Raw genomic sequence first — 24,941 nt, 5'->3', positions numbered from 1 at the left:
CTTCCCTGTAGTGCATAATTTTCTTATTCTCTGCAAACTTAAAAATTCAAACCACACTTCCAGTAGAGTTTGAGAGTACCTCTTCCACCATCCGGGATGACATGGGGATTTTAATATATTTTAATCTTAGCCGATGTACAAAATTAAAATGGCATCACATTGTGTCTCTGACTTACATTTCATCATATGGCATGAAATTCAGCCCTTTTCCCATATAGTTAGTAATGAGATTTTACTTTATTCCTTCCTGGTTTTTTGTTCAGTCAAATTGGTGGGCTTCAGGGGACTTTACTATTTTTTGTTAGTATTATTAACATTGAAGAAGTTTGAGTCTCTTCCATCAGCCAGGAAGTTGAGTGCTAAAAAGTAAGGTTAATTTCAGGATTGGCTAATGTATAGTGTAGGGGCCAAGTGTCTCCCTGGGGAGCATAAAAGGAAAAGGTTCCTGATCAGAATGTCCAGATGGGAACTGTGGTAATGGGTAGATAACAAACATTGGCTGCAGATTGAACCCAGTAGGGATGGATAACTGTGTGGTATCTTCTATGGACAAACAGTAAGACCTACCAAGCTATAGAAATTTTGACCCGTGGTGGCATCCTCAATAGATGAATTTAATGAGGGCTGTTTTAGCATTAGTTGACTATGAAGAGATAAAATAGGTTGCTGCAGTAATACTTTTAGAATAACTTTGCCTATGTCTAGTGTTGTATTTTGGAGAAATAATGAAAAGTTTCAACAGTATTTCCTTAAAGCATATGTGTGTTTTAAAATCAAATGAAAAAGAATCCAGTTAGTATAAGCTGAGATGAAAGATTCCTTCTGCCTCTGAGATATGTCAGATCTCATGTTTGGATCTGTCTTGGCGAGACATAGCTATAGATTTTATTTTTTTTTTATTTTTTTTATTTTTGCCAGTCCTGGGCTTGAGCTCAGGGCCTGAGCACTGTCCTTGGACTTTCTCAAGGCTAGAGCTCTACCACTTGAGCCTCAGCACCACTTCCGGCTTTTTTCTATATATGTGGTACCGAGGAATCGAATCCGGGTCTTCATGCATGCTAGGCAAGCACTTTAACCACTAGGCCAAACTCCTGGCTGAGCTATAGATTTTAATATTAGCATAGTTGTTGTGTCATGCTTCTTAAATTGAACTAAAGCTAATGTGGTGCTGTATAAGACATTTTTGTTGGTTTTACATTTTTTTGACTGGCCATAGTCTATTCTTTTAGGTTTACAGGTTCCCCTCCTGTTAAGTTCATTATGTAGACATTGATGGAAAACATAAACATGCCTTTGCTCTTTTGTGTGGCTCTTCCTCTTCAGAGCTGGTTCCTTTGGGGAAGCTGAAATTGAAGATCCATGTTTTGAGTAGCATTCAAAAAGTGTTTCTTATTAACATGCCTGTCAGTTCTGAGTTTGTAAGGTTCCATATACATGACCTCCTGCTGAAAGAGGGCTTTTTTTTCCATATTGCTTAATTATACTCAGGGGAAAAAGGTGAGATTTGCGATATTTAATTTGTTTCTGTAATAATCAGACTGCCATCCCTTATTGTCTATATAACAATGTAATATGGTATTTACCTTAACTCCTGTAACATTTTGAATTCAGTCTTTTTAAAAAATTAATGGAGGTGGGGAGACCTAAGAGAAGGTGGAAAACTACTAGAACACTTAAGAGATGAAGGCAAGAAGTAGATTGAGTGTTTAAGACTGATCTACTAGTTCCAGGCGAGGTTAGGCTACAGCGTGAGATCCTTTCATGAGGTGAAGGAAATGAGGAAGAGGAGGAAGAGGAAGTTGATGATTCTCTTTAATGCCTTTAAATGTTTTCCCTCCTGCATATGTCATCTTCAAATGTGGGGCTTAAAATAGAAGTATACCTTGCAGATCTACTCACAGAAAGTAACCTGGATGAGAATTAAGTGTAGGCAGATCTAGACAAGATCACTATATGAGATCAATGAGGAAGGATGTAGCAAAGGTCTTAAAGATAGTTGTTCATCAGTATTTGAAGGGAATTGCTTCCCAGAACTTTTTCCCCCACTCCAGGTACCAAAAGCCTAAGCTGAATCTCTCATATGAAAATGTAGAATCTATGCAAATCATACTGTATGCTTTGAGTCATTTTTAGATGACACAATAACTAATACAATGTAAATGCTTTGTACATAATTGTTATATTGTTCTGATACGTGCAAAATGTCTGCACACATTAAATATGGGTTCATTTTTTCTCACATATTTTCTACCAGCTGTTGGTTAAATCTGCATGTGGAACTTGCAGATGTGGGAGAAAACTGTATATCCAGTTTCATAACTGAATATCCAATTATTTCATAATATCTATACTTTAAAGATAAAATGTAACAATAAAATGTCACATAAGCATTCGGTTATTTTCACAACTAATTATTGAACACTTACATTATGCCACATCCTGTTCTAGGGGCTGGGGATACATGAGCCAACAAAATATTAAAAAAAATTAATTCCCTACCTTCAAAGAGGTAAAGACTAATGAGAGGCACACATGAATAAGAAAAATATTTTTTAAAAAATCCTTGCCCTGCCCTCACAGTGCTGAAATCTCTTGGAAGAATTAGGCCATGAAGGAGGCAAGTTAGTAAAATTGTGCATGTACAATAGATGAGAAGATGACAGGTGGTAGTGGAGAAAAGGGCTTTACTGATGAAGGTCAGGAGGTTTGGGAGTTGCAGTTCCAATTGAAGTTAGGTCACAGGAAGTAATGTTTGAGCTGAGACTTGAAGGCTTATGGAAAAAGCCACTTTAAGGTGGAGTGGGTGAAAAAAAGCGAGAAGTGATAGTTAGGGGGAGAGAGGTCATTCTGCTTATTTCTCTGTGTATATAGGGAGGAGGATTTCTGATGTAGAATGAAGAGTGAAACAGGCGATGCTGCAGGTATGCACGAGGTATGCTCCGTAGCTCTCTACTTAGGTAATTTGAAGGTTTTGACTTGTAGAGGAGACGTGACCTGACTTTGCCTGACAAGGCTGCTCTGGCTTCTAGATGCTGAGAACTTGCCGTGGAGAAACAAATGGGAGAGGAGGTTGGATTAGGATAGAAAGAGGAAAGTGGCCCAATTGTTATAAATGTGGAAGGTGGAACTGCCAGGAGAATTTGCTGGTGGATTTGATGTGTGGAGACTGAGGGAGAGATGATGTTCCAGACTGTATTTTTTTTAATTGTAGCCAGTAAGATGTGGAGTTGTCATAAGCTGAGATACAGAAGCTCTCATGTACCAGGTCACAAGGCAGGAGTTCAGTTCTGCGCATGTTCAATTAGGGTGTGTTTCAGACATCCATATGAAGATGTTGTGTTGGCTGTTTGGGTTTACAGTTTGAAAATTCAAGGGAATGGTATGGGATGAAGATGTGAATTTGAGAGTTCTCATTGCATAGAGAGCCCTAAAATACTTTTAGGCTGTATATGATCAGCTAAAGAGACAAGGTGGAGAGAGAAGAGAAAGGTCCAGGGTTTGAGTTAGGAGCATGGGTAGGAATAGCTGGTGTTGATAGCTGACACTTATTTCTTCTGTAAGTACTTCCTTCTCTGCCTGGTTCACTGTTTAGTACACATTTCAGTGCACTCAGCCATTACTTCTGAATGGGTGTTTGACTGGAGGGGATATCAGGTAGCTGTTCCAAAGGACTTAAGAAGAAAAGTGAAGTTGTTTTTCTCTTGCTTTCTATGTCAGAGTGACTTCCACCTAGTGATTCTGTAATGGTAAGTCTTGCTATGCTGTGTTTCAGTGATTCTTAAGATGTCACAAAACTACAAAGTACTTTATTTAATTGACAAAGTTTTATTGTGTGGGTTTTTGGAGTGTTCATTAATTTGTATCATTTAACTTTCAGAAAAGATTCTGGAACATAATGAATATTTTGTGATTTTTTTTTATGGGGCAGATTCCCCAAATTTTCTTTATTGAATTAAAATGGTCGTTTTACTTTATAATGTAACTTAATCTGCTCTGTCTATTATAACTGAATAGCTTAAGCAATAGTATATTTATTTTTTTTCATGCTCTGAAGGCTTTGGTCCCCGAAAAAGGTGTTTTCCTAGCTTGCATACAGATAATTTGGCTTCACTTGGCCTTTCTTCTGAGCATGTGCAGAGAGAGCAAGCTCTGGTATCTCCTTCCCCTTTTAATAAAAACATTAGCCATGGAAGTAGGGTGCCACCATTATAAGCATTAGCATTTAACCTTAATTTTCTCAATAATTGACCCTTTATCCAAACACAATTGTAGTGGGTGTTGGAGCTTCAACATATGAGCTGCAATTCAGTATGTAACGTAAGTTTTCTGAAAATTGCCATCTCTTGGATGAGGATATTTTTATTAGTTTCTTGAGACATGCTAAGGGTGATTTTTTTTAAAGGATAACTGTTATATTTGTGTATGTGTGTATAATATAAGTTATTTTCAGAGGATGTTTTTGTAGTATGTTATATATTTTTTAAAACCAATCCTTGCATTTTTCTAGGCTTTAATTTATTTATTTGTAAATTGACAGTTAAATTTTGTGTATTTACTATATATTTCCTTAGTGATTTAGCATTTAAATACTTTGTGATAAAGTTAGTTAAGCAATAAATGTATTATGCCAAAAATGCCACCTTAGCTTGTTTATGAAAGGGATTATTTATCTTGCAGCATTTTCTTCCTGTAGTGTTTCTGATAACTGCATTGTGGTCTAAACTGGCTCTGTAGAAGCATGGGCCTCCCTCAGCATATTGCCTAGTTGTGTCTCTTGGGATTTTTTTCTGTTTTTGTTTTTTTTTCTTTTTGGTTTAGGAGGAGAAGATTATTCAGGAACTTCTGCCTCAGGAGTATACTTAGAGGGAAAAACAACACAAAACATTAAAGGCTTTAAAGATTAATCTTGATTATTGATTTCATTGAATTGAGAAGCACCTAGGAGATCAGAGAAGCACATCTCCAGGTTGCCTGTGAGAGTGTTTCCAGAGAAGATTAGCTAAGGAGGAGGAATCTTTGTGAACATGTATGACGCTATCAGATAAGCTTGTGGTCTGGAAAAAGCAGAAGGAGAAAAGGAGAAAGCCAGAGGCTTCAGGCATTCTGTTGCTCCCCTTCCTGTATTCTCTGAGTCAGTTTGCATCTTACCTTGATGGACTGAACCATGGGAAACTGTGAGCCAGATAAATCCTGCTGTAAGTTGTTCATATCAAGGGTTTATCCCAGTGATACAAGAGTAACTAACACAGAGTCCACTAACTTTCTAGCATATTATTCCAAATGTTTTTATTGTAGATACACTATCCACTCCCTTTGACAAGCCCATATTACTGTTAACAAATCAAGAACCTCATTCAGTATTCACTGTATTTTAAACTGCATTGTGTTTATTTGTATATAAAATACTGTGCTGTTTTATCATGTGCACAACCACAATCAAGATACTATAATTTTCTAATATTCAAAACATCTTGTTTGTGCTATTTCTTTGTATTCTCATCTATCATACTCTGTCCCTGTGCCTTTTTCCCATTTCTGTCATATCATTTCATAATGTCCTCAGATATATTGCCCCTTTCTGGATTTATCATTATCTTCAAGCAAAATACTTAATGTGTGTCTGGACTGATCTATCTCAAATATCAATAGTGCATTCCTTTTTATTGTTGAGTAGCATGCCAGCATTTGTTCAGCTATCCATGCAAACAACATTTTGATCTTAGTAATAAAACTGCTATAAAAATTCATAGAAGGACTGGGTGCGGTGACTCATACCTGTAATTCTAGCTACTTAGGAGGTTGAGATATGAGAATCACAGTTCAAAGCCAGCCCAGGCACTAAAGTCCATGAAATTCTTATCTCCAGTTAACCACCAGAAAACCGAAAGTGGTGCTGTGGCTCAAGGGTTAGAGCACTAACCTTGAACTGAAGAGCTCAGGGACAACACCCAGGCCCAGAGTTCAGGCCCCATGACACACACACACACACACACACACACACACAAATTCATAGAAGGTTTTTGTGAAACTACCATCTTCCTCATTGGTTCCTTTTTAAATGTCCTTACATCAGGGCAGATATAATTTTACTTACTTAGCTTTTGAGCCCAGAAGAGAATTTACATTTTACAAACCCCTACTGAAAAGGTGTTTTAAATGAGTCCCATGGTATCTTCCTCTTGTGAGATGGTGACTATCAAAGGCCAGATGTTTCAGATCCTCTTTTATCACCTCATTTTTATAGGTCATCAGCAGATAGGGACAAGAGCATCTCCTCTGGATCTCATGTCCAGAGGAGCAATGATACCATGTGGCAGCTGTCTCTGCAGGTCCTCTGCCAACCTCCTATTTGCTGTTTGGCATCCTTTTCTTCCTTGTTGTAGAGATGTGATGTAGCAGTGCCATTGCTTTTTTGTGGCAGGTTAGAGATGACTAGCATATGATTTGATTAGGTTAAAAATGTTAGGGTTACTCTCTCCATTACTCTTTAACATAGTACTAGAAATCCTAGCCAGTGTAATAAGGCAAGGAACAAGTATAAAGGGGGTCCAAGTAGGGAAAGAGGAAGTAAAACTATCCCTCTTTGAAGATGACATGATTCTGTATTTAAAGAATCCTATAGACTCTACCCCCAAGCTCCTTGAGCTGATTCAAAACTTAACCCTCAAAAATTCAAAAATTAACCCTCAAAAATCAACTGCCTTCCTTTACGCCAACAGTGAGAGGAACGAGGCAATAATCAGGAAAGCAACTCCTTTCACAATAGCCTCAAAGAAAATAAAGTACCTAGGAATTAGCTTAACTAAGAATGTAAAGGACCTTTTTGATGAAAACTTTAAAATCCTAAAAAAGGAAATTAAAGCTGAACTAAGGAAATGGAAAAACCTCCCATGCTCCTGGATTGGAAGAATCAACATTGTGAAAATGACAATCTTACCAAGGGCTATCTACAAATTCAACGCAATACCCATCAATATCCCAATGGCATTCTTTAAAGAAACAGAAGAGGCAATTCAAAATTTCATATGGAATAATAAAAGACCCCGTATAGCAAAAACACTTGTTAGCAGAAAGAACAGCGCTGGAGGAATTTCAATTCCAAACTTCAGACTCTATTACAGGGCTATAATTATCAAAACAGCTTGGTACTGGCATAAGAACAGGCCTGAAGACCAATGGAATAGAACTTGGCACAGGTCGAAACTTTCTTAATAAGGACCAAGAATCACAACAAATCAGAGAAAGGCTGGATAAGTGGGACTGCATTAAACTGCAGAGCTTTTGTATGGCAAAGGACAGAGCTAGTAAATTAATTAGGAAGCCTACAGAGTGGGAGAAGATCTTCACCAACCAAACAACTGACAAAGGCCTCATATCTAAAATATATCAACAACTCAAAAAATTGAATCACTGCAAAACTAAAAGTAACGACCATCCCATTAGAAGATGGGCCAAAGACTTAAAGAGAGTCTTCTCTGAAGAAGAAACAAAAATGGCCTATAGACACATGAAGAAATGCTCAACATCTCTGGTCATAAGAGAAATGCAAATCAAAACAACTCTAAGATTCCACCTCACTCCAATTAGAATGGCCAGGATCAGGAAAACGAATAATAACAGATGCTGGAGGGGATGTGGCCAGGAGGGATCACTACTACACTGTTGGTGGGAGTGCAAACTCGTTCAACCACTATGGAAAGCAGTATGGCAGTGCCTCAAAAGGCTAAACATAGAACTCCCCTACGACCCAGCAATTCCACTATTTGGCATTTACCCAACCATTCAGAAACTAGGGCATACTAAATCCACTAGCACAACAATGTTCATTGCAGCATTATTCACCATAGCGAAGATATGGAACCAACCTAGATGTCCCTCAGTTGATGAGGGGGTCAACAAGATGTGGTATTTGTACACAATGGAATTCTATGCTGCTGTCAGAAAAAATGACATCGCCCCATTTGTTAGGAAATGGAAAGACTTAGAAAAAATCATATTAAGTGAAGTAAGCCAGATTCAAAGGAACTTAGGCTCAAAGGTTTCCCTCATTTGTCATAATCAGTAGAAACCTTGGGCTCTACTAGCAGAGATCTGCAGTAGAGCAAAACCTTGATATATAAGGCCATATAGTATGCAGCTAATTGAAAGGACCTCCAGGATACTGAAACAAAAGCCATATAATGAATGATTGTTGTCCTTAATGTACTATGTTGTCTTTCATCTCCTTTGCTGTCTCTTGGGTATCTCATATTGTAACAGTATCTCACTTTGTTATCTGATATATTGAATTTATTTGTATTTGGTTATTTGAAATTTGATAGGGAAGGGGGGAAAACCAAGACTGGGGGTGGGTGGTAGGGGGGGGAGGGTGATGGGTACTAAGACATGTGACATGTATGTGAATTAATGCACCTTCTATCTGGCAAATATCATGTAACCCTTTTATTAATTACAATAAAAAATTATTTTAAAAAGTTAGTGTTTAGAGGTTATATAAGAGGGAGAGGTATTGAAATTTTATGATTGCTATGGCCTATGAAATTTTATGATTTCATTTTTAGTATTGCTATGTATAATAACTCACTTGTTTTCAAATGGGTTTTACAGATTACTGACCATGTTGTTAAGGTTGGTTTCTGAAGGTTTATACCTATAATTATGACTAATCATAAAGCGGAGATTATAAGGATTGTAGTTTGAGGTCATTCTGAGTGTAAATTTGAGACACTGTCTCATTGTCATTCTGGGAATACACACAAGATCTTACTTAAAAATGGAGAGCCAGGTGCTGGTGGCTCATGCCTGTAATTCTAGCTACTCAGGAGGCTGAGATATGAGGTTCACAGTTCAAAGCCAACCTGGGCAGGAAAGTCCAGGAGGCTCTTATCTCCAATAAACTCAGGAAAAGCTGGAAGTTGCTGTGGCTCAAATGGTAGAGCACTAGCCTTGAGCTCAGAGAGGCTCAGGGATAGGCCCTGAGTTCAAACACCAGGACAAGCAAAAAAACAACAACAACAAAAAAAAAAACAAAAAACAAAGACATAATATAGGTAAAAAGGGCCATAGCGATCAGAAGAACAAGTGCAGTCATAATATTCAATGTACAGTTGCGAAAATGGAGCCAGGTCAAGTGAGGAGATAGATGGGGATAGGAGAGGTGAGGAGTGTGGTGGAAGGGGTGACATTGATCACTATAAATTGTTCTTATAAACTGGCATGCTGAATTGAAACTCCTTAGTACAGCTACTTAAAGATAATTTTTTAAAAAACTTTAAAAATAAATAAGAAAAAATGAGGTCATTAATTTTAAGCATTGAGATTGATAAGATGGTACTGTTTCTATATATTTTTATTTGCCAGTTCTGGGGCTTGAACTCAGGGCCTGAGCAATGTTCTTGTGTTTTCTCGATGCTAGGGCTCTACCACTTGAGCCACAGCACCACTTCTGGATTTTTTTTGTATATATAAGTGGTACCGAGGAACTGAACCCGGGTCTTCGTGCATGTTAGGCAAGCACTGTACTGCTAAGTCAAACTCCTGGCCCCTAAATCTATATATTTTTAATACATAAAAATTGATGTAATTTCTTACTTGTTAGTCTCAGTATTGTATAGCATCTTAGGAAATTTCTGTAGAATTTTGTTTTTGATGAAACTTCTAGTATACTTTTGATTTCAAGTCTGTAACCTGTTCCTAAGTATGGGTTTGTTTCCTCTATAGTTTCCTTAGTTGTGCTTTATTGTGGATTGTTAGGTGTGCTGGAAAGCTCTTAAGCAGATCGGGTTAGGGGGTGGGATCTATCCGTCAGATTCTTTGGAGTTTAGTAAGGGATGATGGTGGAGGACAGTACAGGATAGAATCCAGATTTCATGCTTGCAGCATTGAGGGATTCTGTGGTCATGCAGAATTCAGTGCACGTAAATAATACTTCCTTTAAATGTAGTAAACTTGAGATTTCATATGTCATAGTCATATTTCACATATCATATCTACTATTTGGACTATTCACATTTCTTCAGAGGATACATTAGATGTTGTTATTTGTAGGAATCAAAGAGTAACTGGCTCAGGGATCTTATACATTGGTCATTGCTACATGGATGCCTTCATGTTGTTGCTTGGAGACACCAACCAAAACCTCACAGATAAGGGGGGAAGTGGTTTGTCATCAGTCATACAAATGGGTTTGTGTCAGAACTATTTCTTTGTGGAGAATATCCCAGGAAAGCTGCCAGCTGTGGCAATTACAATTTTCTGCCTCTCTGCTGATAGGATGTACATTTTGTTCTCAGTAGCAGGGGAGTAATAGTTGCCGTTTGTGAAATGCTTCTGCCAGCTTACTGTGTTCTTTTCCTGTAGTAGCTCATCCTTTCCTATCTTCACACTCTGGGGGAAGATATATTAGCTGAATTTTTACAGATGCGGAAACTGAAGCTAATACAATAATATCTTTTTTAAGGTCCAGAGCTTTTGATGATCTATCCAGACATGGATAACAGATATGTCTGAGGCATATATCCTCATTCTTGCCCTTTTAGAATACTGCCTCATTCGCAGAAATTATTTCCTCCAATATTGTATTGGATGCCATTAGATTAGGTGAATGGCTATGACTATTTAAGTAGAAGTAGAATTTAATGCTAGAAATACTTTTGTTAGTAATGAGCTACTTCCTGGATGACTAAAATTGTATATTTATTTCTGAGATTCTTTGTTTTGGGATTTTTATCTTATAAACTGTAGCATTTTTATAGTGATATAGTACTTTTCACTGTAGTGTGAGTTAGGATTTGATTAAAGGCTCAACAGAATTGCATGTAGACATGTTGTAAAATGTTATCGCTGTGTTTGTTAGTATTGTTTGGAAACAGAAGTCCCCTCTGGGTGGAAGTTTATAGACCTATTTGTTATAGTGGCTGTTATTATACTTTATCCTCAGGGAGAAAAAAAGAAAACAAAAACTGAAGTTAACTTGTGGAATTGCACATGAAATCTTTATGTCAGGTTGAGCGTTATAGCTTGCTGTGAAATATATTTTGATCTGGAATATGTAAAAATTGTCACGGTAATAATGAAAATAAAAACCTACATCTGCTCTTACATTTTGTTATTTCCATCTGATATTGTGCATATTTCCTAAGGGGTTTTTTTGCACTTAAAGGATTGTTTTATTTGTCCATTTTTAATGAAACAGCATGGTTCCAAATCAGGTTATGGTTTATCAGTATCCAAGAGGTTTCTGAATGTGGTGTTTTAGCTGGGTGTTTGTCACCTGTTTTGAAGTATGAATTTAAGGAGAAAGATTGTAAGGGTCATGAGAGAGGTGAGAGCCACTGTCATTAGGACCACAGTTATACTTGCCTTTCTCCTGAAACAGCTGTGGACATGCAGGCCTCTACATAGCAGCTGAATGTGAAAAGAAGGCCCAGTCCTTCTACTGGCCGGGATAGAGAGGTTACTAGTTCCTCATGGAGGGGTTGAACTGATACTGATAAGAGGATGGGTTAGATAGGCAGATTCAAGGGAGTGAGAGTGGGGCTGACAGTTAAAGAGTATCCAAGTGGGTCAAATCTGGAAGACAAAAATACAGAGTAGTGTATTAGGTGAATGAGTTCTGAGAGATCCTCATGTAGTCTCATATCAGAGATGGCAGGAGAGGTCTCATATCAGAGATGGCAGGAGAGGACCAAAGACTCAGACTTGTCAGAGGCATTAGACATCTTAATCTGCAATTCACGAATTCTCTTTTGTGCTTATTTATGTCTGCCTGTGCATAACCAGAGGTTTTCAGGTAAGAGCCAGAGCTGATGTTGATACCATATTTTTGTTACTGGAGATAGGGTATACAAGATGTTTGCCTATTAGATAATTTTGTTTTCTTTGATCATTCATGGTACTTGAACTTGGGGCTTGGACACTGACCCTGAGCCTGTTTGCTCCAGGCTAGTGCTGTACCACTTAGAGCCACAGATTCACTTCTTGTTTTCTGGTGGTTAATTGGAGGTAAGAGTCTCATAGACTTTCCTGCCTGGGCTGGCTTCAAATCATGATCCCCAGTAATTAGGATTACAGGTGTGAGCCACCAGTACCCGGCTAGATAATTCTTTGAGGTAACATCATAAAGAGTAATTTAATATGAGCGCTTGACATTAAGAAATACACAGTTCTTGCCACCAAGGTTTCTGATCGAGTTAAAAAGGAAGAGTACTGTAGGTAAATAACAGTTGAAGACATCATGTGTTGAGTGTCACGTGGGTGATATTGTGCTGAGTGAAGAAAGTACAGGGTATCACAGACAGGATTGACTTTGGATCGGTAAGTGGGTCCTCACCTTTGCTGCGGTATATTTTTTGCAATAGATAAAAGTCTAATATGTTATTGATGAAAATAACTTGCCATATGTGATGAGGAACCTGTTGGATAACAGCTTCCTCTCAATTCATTCAACACATGTAAATGAGATGATGCTACTGCAATTGAAGGTGTTTAATGAAGGTCATGATTAGACGGGAGAGAATGAGTCAGGAAATGGTTTTTAAGTAAGGTTAGTATATGCCTGATATTTCAGTAACAACAAATATATAATTAGCAGTGAAAATTTATGCTTAATATGTGCCTGAAGTGTTTTTTTTGTTAATAAGGAAATGCATTTGAAGAGTATGTTACTGAGCTGTGGAAAGATAGTCTATTTAGAAGCAAAACTGCATGGTACTTCTCATTCTGCATTTTGAAATGGGATATTTTTAGTATCTCTTTGAATTGGGGATAAATTCTAGTTTCAGGATTCAGTGATTAAAGCAGAGAAAATAGAAAATAGTTTAGGCAAGAAAAATCTTTTCATTTGGTTGGATCTGTTTCAGGGTTTAAACTGCCATCTTCAAGGGCCTCCCTTGTAGCCACTGGTTTGTAGTCTTTGTAGGGTCAAGGAAATTACCAGCAGATGGGCCAAGTACATGGTGTCCTACTTTTTAAAATGAGGGTTTAAAAACTTCTGTAATTCTGTTTTTTTCTTCAGTTTTAACTTGTCACATCTGTGTTGTCAGTGTAATTCTGGACAAAAGGTCAGGGTCCTCGGGTCTTCCTGCTTTTCCTGTCCTCAGGTCTTGTTTGCATCAGTTTCTATCCTGTGAACTCATATCACTCTGTTCTCTGCACTTCTTGTCACTTTTCTTTCTCTAGTTCTCAGGCTGCCTCTGAGTAATGCTAAGGAATACTGCTTATCCATGCCAACTGGTACCCATCCACATTTATATTTAATGATCGCAGATTGTCCCATCTTGTTTAACAGCATTTTAACTTGCTTTTAGTCAGCAATGTTTTCTCGATCTGGAACCCTTATTTTAGCTTGAGCAAGTTATTATTAGTTTGTTTTTATGCCCATGGCAAAGAAGCTCATTAACTGTTTGGTTGAATGGAAGCAACTGTTCCCTTGGCTCAGATTCCCTTTTTTTTTTTTTGGCCTGTGTGGCACTTTAAAGTGGTGGCCAACCACCCTGTCTGCTTCAGGTCACTGAGTACAAGGCATGTCAAACTTTCTCTGCTTGGAGGAGGTCAGGAAGAGGCATTGTGTTTTGTCTGATGTAGACATTTGACATCACTCATCGCCCCCATTTAAGTATTGTTTGTGTATGAAGTGGGAAATTAAAAAAGAAAGAAAAAGAATTGTTACCGTGAAGAGTGGAGTTAGTGGTCAAAAATATTGATATTCTCATGTGGCCACCCAGGGACATACTTGTCTACCAGGAACATTATAAAAAAAAGCTTAACTGGAATTTTTTGACAAGAAATAACCACAATTAGGGCCGGGAGTTTGTCCTAGTGCTGAGCATGCTTGCCTACCATGCACAAAGACCCAGGTTCAGTTTCTCAATACCACATACATCGAAAAAGCCAGAAATGGTGCTGTGGCTCAAGTGGCAGAGTTCTAGCCTTGAGAAAGTCCAAAGACAGTGCTGAGGCCCTGAGTTCAAGCCCCAGGACTGACGAAAATAGATAAATAAATAAAAACCCACAATTTGACAGTCCATTTTTTCTTTCAAAATCAAGTTTATTTGTAGTGAAGTTACCCAGACCCAAACAAAGGAACATAGGCTCCATGATTTCCCTCATTTGTAATAATAATACACATCTAGGACTCTCCTAGCAGAGGATCATAGTAGCTCAAAACCTAGGTACATATGGACATATAGGATGAGACTAAATGAAATGAACTTCAGGATATGGAAGTAAGAGGTATATCTTTGTGATTGTTGTTTCTTATCTCTTTTTTTTTCCTTATGGTTAATCTCATGTGGTTACTATATCTGGCTTTTTTACCTGGTATATTGTATATATGTTGTTTATTTGTTTATTTGAAATAGAGAAGGAAAACAAGATAATGGGGTAGGGTGGGAGGAAGGAAATGGGGACAAAAAATGAGAAGGGGTATCGATGTGCAAGAAGTAATGCACCCACTACCTGACAAATGTAACTGTAACCCCTCTACATATTACCCCAACGATTAAAAAAATCAAGTTTATTTGTAATAAATATTTGGCTATTTTCAACCATTACACATTTGTTGAGTTCTTTTTGTTGTGATAATGAGTAGGCAAATTTAAGACTAGGACCAGCCTTGGACTGAACTTCTGAAACCATCTTTTTAGGAAGTCCTTTCTGGGTGGAGCCTTGGGGAGGGTACTGGCATGCAGTGACACTCACCCATCCCTGGTAGATCACACAGTCTAGTGGAGTGGTTGCTTCCAGTCATGGTGGCACATGATGGTACAGTGGCAATAATCAGTGCTTTTTATTGCTATTGTCATGTGTGGAGAGTAGCTCTTCCTATTCGTCAGCTCATTTAAATCTCCCAGGCTCATCTTTGTAGTAGCAAAACAGAATTATCAGAAATGCCTATAGTCCCCAGTATATAACTGAGGCAGCCAGTGTGAACTTGTGGCTGGATTAAGAGCCTACTGCACTGTGGCATTCTTTATGGTGGGCACAGAGAAGGGAGCCATGGATGCCTCTAAGGAAGCTGAGCTGTGCTTTGTATCTGGGGTGTCTGTTGGGTTTGCTCTGGTAAGAATGGGGCAGTGCTATGGAACAGGCATATAGAGAGTGCCAGTAAGTGACCTGCTAGAGGTGGGGCATGCTGATAGAAAATGGAGGGAAGCTGTTCTGGAAAGGCAGCTGGCACTATGGAAGTAAAGTATGAACATCTTGAACTGGACATCATTGCCTTATTGTGCTGTAGGAGGTGGTGTGCCATGAGCTGACAATGTCAGTGAATCAAGATAAAACCGCTTGCTGCTGGTGGCTCATGTCTATAGTTTCAGCTGTTTGGGCTGCCGAGATAGGAAGGACTCTACTTCAAGACTAGTGCAGGCAGGCAGAAAGTGCAGAAGATCCATCTCAACAGAAACAGCTGGGCGATGGTGGCATACACCTGTTATGCCAGCATGGTGGGAAGTAAAAATAGGAGGATCATGGTCCAGGAAGAATGCAAGATCCTATCTCAAAAATAACCAGTGTAAAAATGGACTGGCGATGTACCTTTCTAGCAAGTACTAAGCACTGAGTTCACTGAAGGAGACCGGGAAGAGTGTGGACCCTCCCTATAGCTCCAGTGATGGTTTTTAGAAGGCATCTCCTGAGACAAACCAGAGAATACTGGCACTTGTAGTCCTGCCTCTGATCAGCTGATAGAGTTCTGATACTCTTTAGGCAGATTGACTGGGCAAGACAGGAAAGCACTGGTTTGAAGTTACTAATGATGCAAGTTTTTACTAAGTATAAAGAAAGCCTTATTTTAGATAGTGATGTTTGATGGTTGGTTACATATCCTGAACTTTGTCTCAGAGAGAGTTCTCTTCAAACAGAAGAGAACAGGAGGTGGTGGAGGAGAATGCCTCAGTGGCATTCTTTTTTAAAATATATTTTTATTGTAATTAATAGAAGGGTTATTACATTATATTCGCCAGATAGAAGGTACATTACTTCACAACATTGCTACCCTTTCTCATGTTTTTGTCCCCATTTCCCTTCCCCTGCCCCCTCCCCTCATCTTGTTTCCCCCCTTCCCTATCCTATTTCAAATAAACATATATATATATATATAATATATATCAGATAACAAGGTAAGATACTGTAACAATATGACACAACCAAGGGACAACAAAAGAGATGAGAAATAACATAGTACATTAAGAACAACAATCACACATTATATGGCTCTTGTTTCTATATTCTGTAGGTCCTTTCATTTAGTCTCATCCTATATGGCCTTATGTATCTAGGTTTTGTCCTACTGTAAACCTCTGCTAGGAGAGTCCAAGGTTTATACTAATTATGACAAATGAGAGAAACCATTGAGTCTATGTTCCTTTGAGTCTGGCTTACTTCACTTAATATGATTTTTTTCGAAGTCTTCATTTCCTTACAAATGGGGTGATGTCGTTCTTTCTGATGGCAGCATAGAATTCCATGGTGTATAAATATCAGTGGTACATTTCTCAGGCTCATTCAGGGCCTAATGTTACTGCTGTCATGTGTGTAGGATCTGTATTTTCGTACAGATGGATGAGGGCTACATGTATTGTAGCAAGTTCCAGATTTGCTACTTGATGGAGTATTTATCTTTGAATTAACTTTTAATTCTTTATGCATTTCAAAAGATACAAATTCTCTCTTGGTATCAGCATTCCATATACAAATTTTAAATCTTTCTTGTTTGCTGCAGCTGGAACTGGTCTTTTATAACACTTTGTATGCATTCTCTTCACTAAGCACTTTCCAGCTAGTGGTAGTGGTGTGTTTCTATGTGTAGCTTTACTTTGCCATCAGTCTTATTTCAAATGCATATTAATAGGCTCAGAGACAAAAAAAATTAGAAGTTGAATTTAAAGATGTAGTTATCTTTTTTTTCTGTGACTCTAGAATCAGACAGCTTATTGTATAAAACCAGAGTTAAGTTTTCCAGTAAGATAAATAGAGGAGGTTTGGTTTATAGGCACAAAAGGGTTAAAGACAGCACAAATTAGACATGAAGGTTATTTCAGGTTTTTTCCTTGTAGGGTTAAAACAGAACAGACTTTCTTAGGCTATCCCAGGTAAAACTGGGACTTTGCTGGTTGGTTCCTGTGACTCTCCTAACTGTAGAAAATGGATCCTTTTTATTGTTCAATTTGTTAGTGTGGCACCTATGATGAGTGACTCCTCTCTGGTTGCTCTGGGACCTAGTGCAGGAGCTAACTCCTGTGGACTTTAACACTAGTACAATAGTAAGTGTTTAATGAATCAATGCCCAGAGGGTTTTTTGTTGTTATTTAGTTTTGTGTTTAATCTGGCCTTTTGATTCTCTGGCTAAGATCTGTTAGCCCAAAAGTATGGGTAGTCCTGGATCTCTGCAAAGCCATATCAGGAATTGATTGCTCTTCATATTTTACTAGGCAGTTATTCTTTAAATGAAAGGAAGAAAACATTGTTTTAAGAGTCTTGTTTTAAGGTCTGTAATAGACAAGTTTTTAATGTATAAAGTACTCAAAACTGGAAAACTAAATAAAATGGTTTTTATTGATCATTAAAATTCAAGTGCATCTAGGTGAGAATGTAATACACATAGATAAATGGATAACTTCCAGGTGAAAATGCAATGTACATAGATATTTAATGAATAACTTCCAACCTTGTTTTTATTTTAACTTATGCCATTATCCCTTCTGTTACACATTTTACATTTTATTTATTTTTCTTCCCAGTAATTAAAAATAAAGGACTTTTAAGGGCAAGGACATTTCCCTATTGTCTCATTATTTAACATCATTTTTTTTTCAGAAATGTCTCCAATAGTTCATTTATATATGGAGTAGAATGGTAGGAGCAGCTAAATGTGTTCATACTGGCTATAATATCAGATATGCTGGATTGTTCATGCAACAAGGAGTGGTAGCTCAGATAATAAACTGTGACCACAGGGAGAAATACAAGAGATTTGTTGCTATTTGTGTGAGAAGTTTGCCTTATGAAAATAATTGTATTTAATATTTTTGTAAGGCATAAGACAAAAATGCCCGTATGTTCTATAGAATATGAGAGTCTTGTAAGTAGAACCTTAGTGTATAGACAGTTAATGACATTAATAATATGGTCTCATCAATGAAAGTGAGAAGAATGTATATTATGAGCATATTTGAAGAGGTGGTGCTGGAAACTATGGGGAGACAGATAGGACACAGACAGTGAACTGTGTATATACTAACTTTTGATCCTTTGGAAAACTGGAGTTTGGAGGTTTAAGAGAAATGTCAAGGACCAAAATAGCAAATAAATCCAAATATAATCTGATTAAGAGAATATTGGCAGATTAATAGGGAGTCATTTCAACACCTATTCTCAGGTTAAGTGAGAACAGAATCCTTTTTATATCACACAATCCTTTAGTGACTTTAAATGTCATGAATAGGTAATATTCACAGGCTTCTTACTAGGGCAAACTTTTATCAGGGACCTGAAAAATTGCCCTATAAAAAACTAGATATTTCATGAGATAAATTCAGTTCTGGTTTGGCATTGGCCTATTATTATTTGCTAAATTATGGCATGCTTTTATTTCATGATATATTTCTTCAATTTTTCTCACCAAGAAATTTTTAGCAGCATGAAAAAATATTTCAACCATGCTATCACATTTTAATGATGTCATTTTGAGGTCCAGTACATTTTTTTCATATATTTTTATTGTAATTAAAAGAAGGGTTGCATTATATTTGTCAGATAGAAGGTGAATTAATTCACATACATTGATACCCTTTCTCATGTCTTGGTCCACATTTCCCTCCCCCCTCCCCCCACCACTCATCTTGTTTTCCCCCCTTCCCTATCCAATTTCAAATAACCAAATACAAATATATCCAATATATCAGATAACAAACTGAGATACTGTAACAGTATGAGATAACCGAGGGACAGCAAAAAAGATGAGAGATAACATAGTACAGTACCTTAAGGACAACAATCATTCATTATATGGCTTTTGTTTCTATATCCTAGAGGTCCTTTCATTTAGCGTCATACTATATGGCCTTATGTATCTAGGTTTTGCTCTATTGCAAATCTCTGCTAGGAGAGCCCAAGGTTTCTACTGATTATGACAAATGAGAGAAACCAATGAGCCTAGCGATGTCGTTCTTTCTGACAGCAGCATAGAATTCCATTGTGTACAAAAACCACATCTTGTTAATCCACTCATCAACTAGGGACATCTGGGTTGGTTCCATATCTTTGCTATGGTAAATAGTGCTGCAACAAAGATCATTGTGCTAGTGGATTTAGTATGTCCTTGTTTCTGGACAATTGGGTAAATGCCAAGTAATGGACTTGCTGGGTCATAGGAGAGCTCTATGTTTAGTCTTTTGAGGAACTGCCATACTGCTTTCCATAGTGGTTGAATGAGTTTGCACTCCCACCAACAGTGTAGTAGTGATCCCTCCTGGCCACATCCCCTCCAGCATCTGTTGTTATTAGTTTTCTTGATCCTGGCCATTCTAACTGGAGTAAGGTGGAATCTTAGAGTTGTTTTGATTTGCATTTCTTTTATGACCAGAGATGTGGAGCATTTCTTCATGTGTCTATAGGCCATTTTTGTTTCTTCTTCAGAGAAGACTCTCTTTAAGTCTTTGGCCCATCTTTTAATGGGATGGTTGTTACTTTGGAGATTGGTTTTGGAGTGATTCAATTTTTTGAGCTGTTGATATATTTTAGACATGAGGCCTTTGTCCGTTGTGTGGTTGGTAAAGATCTTCTCCCATTTTGTAGGCTTCCTAATTAATTTACTAGCTCTGTCCTTTGCCATACAAAAGCTCTGCAGTTTAATGCCGTCCCACTCATCCAGCCTTTCTCTGATTTGTTGTGTTTCTTGGTCCTTGTTGAGAAAGTTTCGACCTGTGCCAAGGAGGCCTAGTGTGTCTCCTATTCCTTCTTGTAAAGTTTTCAGTTTGTCAGCTTTTACCTCGAGGTTTTTGATCCATTTGGAGTTAATTCTAGTGCAGGATGACAAAGAAGGATCCAACTTTAGTTTTCTGCAGGTGCTTAACCAGTTCTGCTAGCACCACTTGTTGAAGAGGCTATCTTTCTTCCATTCTATTTTTTTGGCTCCTTTGTCAAAGATTAGGTGGCCATAGGTCTGTGGCTTAATATCTGGGTCCCCACTTCTATTCCATTTGTCTTCAGGCCTGTTCTTGTGCCAGTACCAAGCTGGTTTGTTAATTATAGCTCTGTAATAGAGTCTAAAGTTTGGTATTGAAATTCCTCCAGCGCTGTTCTTTCTGCTAAGAAGTGTTTTTGCTATACGGGGTCTTTTAGAAGTCCAGTACATTTTTAATGGGATTTTAGAGGGTGAGATTCCTTAAAGTAATCTAGTTTTTCTTCTGTTTATTGATTTGTTCATTCTTTTAATCAATTTATAGTTGAATGAATGGAAATACAATATTTGTTGTATGTTTTTGCTTGTATATTGATATTAAGACCTTCAATCCAATTATCATGAGCCAAAACTCTTAGAGTGGTGCTTTCCAACATAGTAGGCATTACCCACATGTTGTTGCTTAAAATAATTAAAGTGAAATGAAATAAATTCTTTAGTTGTCTGTTGTATGGTGTTCTCTGTGGAACATTTCCATCACTTAGGTAGCTCAGCTGGTCTGTTGGCCTCTGAGTATTCCTGACTTCACACTCTAGGAAACATCCTCTTGTACCTCTCAAAGACTTAGTCTCTGTGATTAGTTCCCTTCAAAACATACTTCCTTACCTTAACCTAGGTCTTTATCATTTGTCATCTGAGTTAAGGCTCAAAATCAGTTTCCAATTCTGTGAATTTCTTTCCTGTCTTTGCCTCCTTTATTGGTGGTACCTTTTGCCTCGTGCTCTGTTCACGTCATTTGTAATGTATATTATGTTAGTAGTGTGTCGGTATGCCATGCTTACACGGAATACTACTTACTTGTTTTTATTACCTTTTTCTTCTGGTAGGCTATGAAGTGCTTGAGGATTCCAGGGTAAGAAAATACTTGCTACCTGACCCGTATCAGAGTATAAATGTGTTTGTTGAGCAGACAGAAAATGGTGGTTGAAGAAAGGTACAATAGGTCTCATTCTGAAGGCTGAAGATAGTTTGGGTCACTGGACTCCAGAAGAGAAGTAGGCATTTCTGGCAGAGAGAGTGTACCTGCAGAGTCATTATCACCACCACCCAGTTTACCCATGGACATGAGCAGAATTGGAATGATGTCACTACATGTAAATGCACCACTGTCGGCAGTATTTCACCTTTTAGTAGAGGGATTGTGTTTCATACTTAATAGCCTCGACCTGTAACTTCAGATAAGTTGACGTTCAGTGTAAGATGATATCATGTAGTTAATTCTTTATGACCTTTTTGGATCCAGTCATTTGGGAAATGCTAGCAGCATGATAGGAAAGAAAAAACGTGTGTATGTCCAAAAGGAAACAGTATAATATAATTAAGAACAGTGATTCAGGCAACCTCACCTTTACCCTTCTTTCTCTTATCTGTGTGATCTTGGGCAAGTAAGTCGCCCTTTGATCCTCAAGTTCTTCATTTTAATGGAGACACTACATGCTTCTGAAGACTTAACTATATGTATTCATGAAAGTAGCACTGTGAATGGTTCTGGATAAAGCATTTAGCAAATAATAGGTAATGATAAAAGTAGTAATTCTATAGTGATTGGAAGATTCCTAAATGTAACCAATAACTCAAAGTACATGATATTAGATACTTTATTTCCTCATGGGCACAGTTAACTGGATAGAGCCAGCTGTAAAGTGTAGTAGAGCTGGTTGTTGCCAAATTACCAAGTCAAATCATTAGTACCAGTAGAATGGGGACAAGATCATCTAAAGCCAAGGATAATTTTCTGTATTTGTAAATATGATGACTTACGCAGATTACTTAGGCAACAGCTCGCTTTTCTCTTTGACTTTGAATAATCAATAACATGCTATACAGCTGCTCCTAAGGGAGGAAAGAAAGTTGTGTGCTGCTTTTGATTTTAAGCAAAATAGGACATGTTTAAAATAGAGCAGCACTGCGTGATCATTCTGGTTTTTTTTTTTAAATATATTTTCAAAAAGGATGATGTCAGTTGTCCTAACTGTGTTGGTTTTCAAAATCTGAACTATATATAATTCTAATCACTCTTTTTGGTATACTCAAAGTTGCCTTTCTTCATATGGAAATTGCACATTTTCTGCTTTGACTCTTTCCCAAACTTCCTTCCTGCCCTTGTCTTCCCTGAAACTATTAGGCATTCTTCACCTCACTTTCGGCTACTCTTGCTCTTTTTTTTCTTTTTTCCTATGTGTACCTTTTTTAATTAAAATGACTTGCATGAATTTTTTCTTATTTGTTTTTGTGTTCTCAGTGTTTAAAGAGGGACTGACTCATAAAATGTTTGGGAAAGTTTTACTGAATGAATCAACACCTGTTCTGTAACTTTTTCTTGTATACTTCCAAAGTCAACCATTACTATAAGCAGGAAGCTGTATTATACCTTTTGTTAAATTCATTACTATAGCATATTGGTTAAAAACTTGTCAGATTGTTTTGTAGGATGCCTGTTAATATCCTTGTCTAGGAAATACTTTATAGGATTTATCTAGTAAATATAAAAATCTTTATTACTATGTTATTCTCATGTGCACTATTGAACTATATATAAAATGGTCATCAAGATTTTACTTAAATTTAAATGCTGTTTTGGGTCAAAAATAATTTAGAGGTTCCTATCAAGTATGCTCTTATGTGAATAATCAATATTATTTGATTCATTTTGTCGGCAATAACAAAGCTAAAATGCACATGTTACCATTGAGTAAACAAATTGGAAGTTGAAGATACCTATATTAGACTGGACTTTGCTTCTTTCCTTTAAGTAATATTAAATGAATATTTGAAGTAAATTTTAGAGTTTATTCCAGAAAGGGGAGTTGGAATGACACACAAATTCACTTTCTGTATTAGTTCCTTGCCTAAACAAATTAAAAAGAACTAGCTCAGGGGTTGGTTAGGACTCCCTTGGTGAAGTTATTGAAATGCAAAATTTGAATGGAAGATACTATCTAAGATTTGAAAGCATTGTGCCTACTGGCATTTAATTTTTTAAAAATTGTTTCCTTCTAGTTTTAATTTTGACTGCTGTACTACTGATATCTGAGACAAAGTGGTGGTGCCACAAGTGAAAGATCACTGCAACCCCCAGTCAACAATTACAAGGTAAGACTGAATGACTTTTACTCTTAAAGCCATTCAATGCCATTAACATTACAATCAGGACATCTAATTGGATGGAGAATAGCATGAAATATTTAAATATATTTGAATACTTAATATTCCTTAATAGGGTTTGATGTATTATTGGTAGTTATCAACACTAATATTTTTCTTGTGCTGGAAAAAAATGGATATCTCATATTTGACACGTTAAACTGAATTCTCTTCCCTATGTATTTTGCCTATTCTTAGTTTCTGACAGTTTAAGCACTTTTTTTTGTTGTTGTTGTTGTTTTGTTTTTCTCTTGTCTGAATCTTGCTAATGAAAGGCATGAAATTCCAAAGTTTAATGCTAGTCAATTTTACTGTAATTCTCTTTGAATTGAAGAAAGGGTAATTTCAACGGTGACTAAAATGAGGTTTTAAAATTACTTATGGATTTTGGTTATCTGTATTGCTGTAGCTCTGAGGGATAATAAAGGAGTAATGAGGCATACCAGACTAGTAGGGTAAGTCATAGCTTGGAACTTCACCTTCCTCATGTGTAAACTAGTACCATCTGTCTTGCCTTTTATAGGGTTATAAAAATCAAATGAGATGATAAATGTGTAATTTTGTTCTTTCCTTTATTGCTGGCAGAGACAGAGAGGAGCTATGTCTTTGTGATAAAATTGATAAACCTGTAGGCCTGCTAATCAGAAACAAAGCAGAAATTCCTAATACTAGAAAATAAACAGGGCCATTACTATAGATCTTAGAATATTAAAAGTCCAAGAATGGTGTATTGTGAATCACTTGATGTTAATAAATTGGATAACTTAGATAAATAGACAAATTCTATCAGACATAAAGTACCAAGCTGTATTCAAGAGTTAGATAACCTTATTAAAGAAATTAAATCTGTAGCTAAAACCATCCCCACAGCTGGGCACCAGCAGCTCATGCCTGTTATCCTAGCTGCTCAGCAGGACGAGATGTGAAGATCATGGTTGGAAGCCTGTCTGAACAGGAAAATTCATGAAATTTGTCTCCAGTTAACCACAAAATGCCAGAAGTGGAGCTATGGCTTAAGTGGTACAGCTCTAGTCTTGAGCAAAAGAACTCAATTGACAGATGGCCCCAAGACTGGCACCAAAAACAAAAAAAAAAAAACTATTCCCACAAAGAAAACTAGTAGTCTTCAGGGCCTTACTGTTAAATTATACTACTGTGAGATCTGATAATCATGGTTTGAAGCCAGCCTAGGCCGGAAATCTGTGAGACTTTATTTCCAATTAACCACCAAAAATGCTGCAAAGTGGAGCTGTGACTCAAATGGTAGAATGCCAGCTGTTGAGTGACAAAGGTTGAGGTCAATGTCCAGGCTCTGTGTTCAAGCCTCAGTATTGACACAAAATGAGACCAAAAAAACCCTCTCAGAAATAGAAGCAAGGGAACATGCGATTATTATTTTTTTTTTTGCCAGTCCTAGAGACTGAACACTGGCCTTGGACTTTCTCAAGGCTAGAGCTCTACCACTTGAGCCACAATACCACGTCTGGCTTTTTTTCTTCTTTCTGTGTATGTGGTAGCGCAGAATTGAACCTGGGACTTGGTGCAAACCAGGCAAGCACTCTACCACTAGGCCAAACTCCTGGCCGAAGGAACATGAGATTATTTTAGGAGGTCAGCG

The 24,941-nt window shown here is 37.4% G+C and overlaps 1 protein-coding gene across 3 annotated transcripts in view; it reads left to right on the top strand.

Moving 5' to 3' along the window:
- The window catches only part of Wasf3 (WASP family member 3), a 130,966-nt gene that overhangs the window by 34,764 nt on the left and 71,261 nt on the right, over window positions 1-24,941 (top strand). For all 3 annotated transcript variants that reach the window (XM_090342350.1, XM_090342351.1, XM_090342349.1), the window contains exon 2: window positions 23,180-23,272. The gene's annotated coding sequence lies outside the window, so the exon portion shown is untranslated. The remainder of the gene's footprint in view (window positions 1-23,179; window positions 23,273-24,941) is intronic.

Source organism: Megascapheus bottae, chromosome 11, assembly GCF_031878675.1.
Source record: "Megascapheus bottae isolate mThoBot1 chromosome 11, mThoBot2.hap1, whole genome shotgun sequence".
NCBI classification, from domain to species: Eukaryota; Metazoa; Chordata; class Mammalia; order Rodentia; family Geomyidae; genus Megascapheus; species Megascapheus bottae.
Note: the sequence above shows the minus strand (reverse complement) of the source record. Positions and strands in the feature narration are given on the sequence as shown.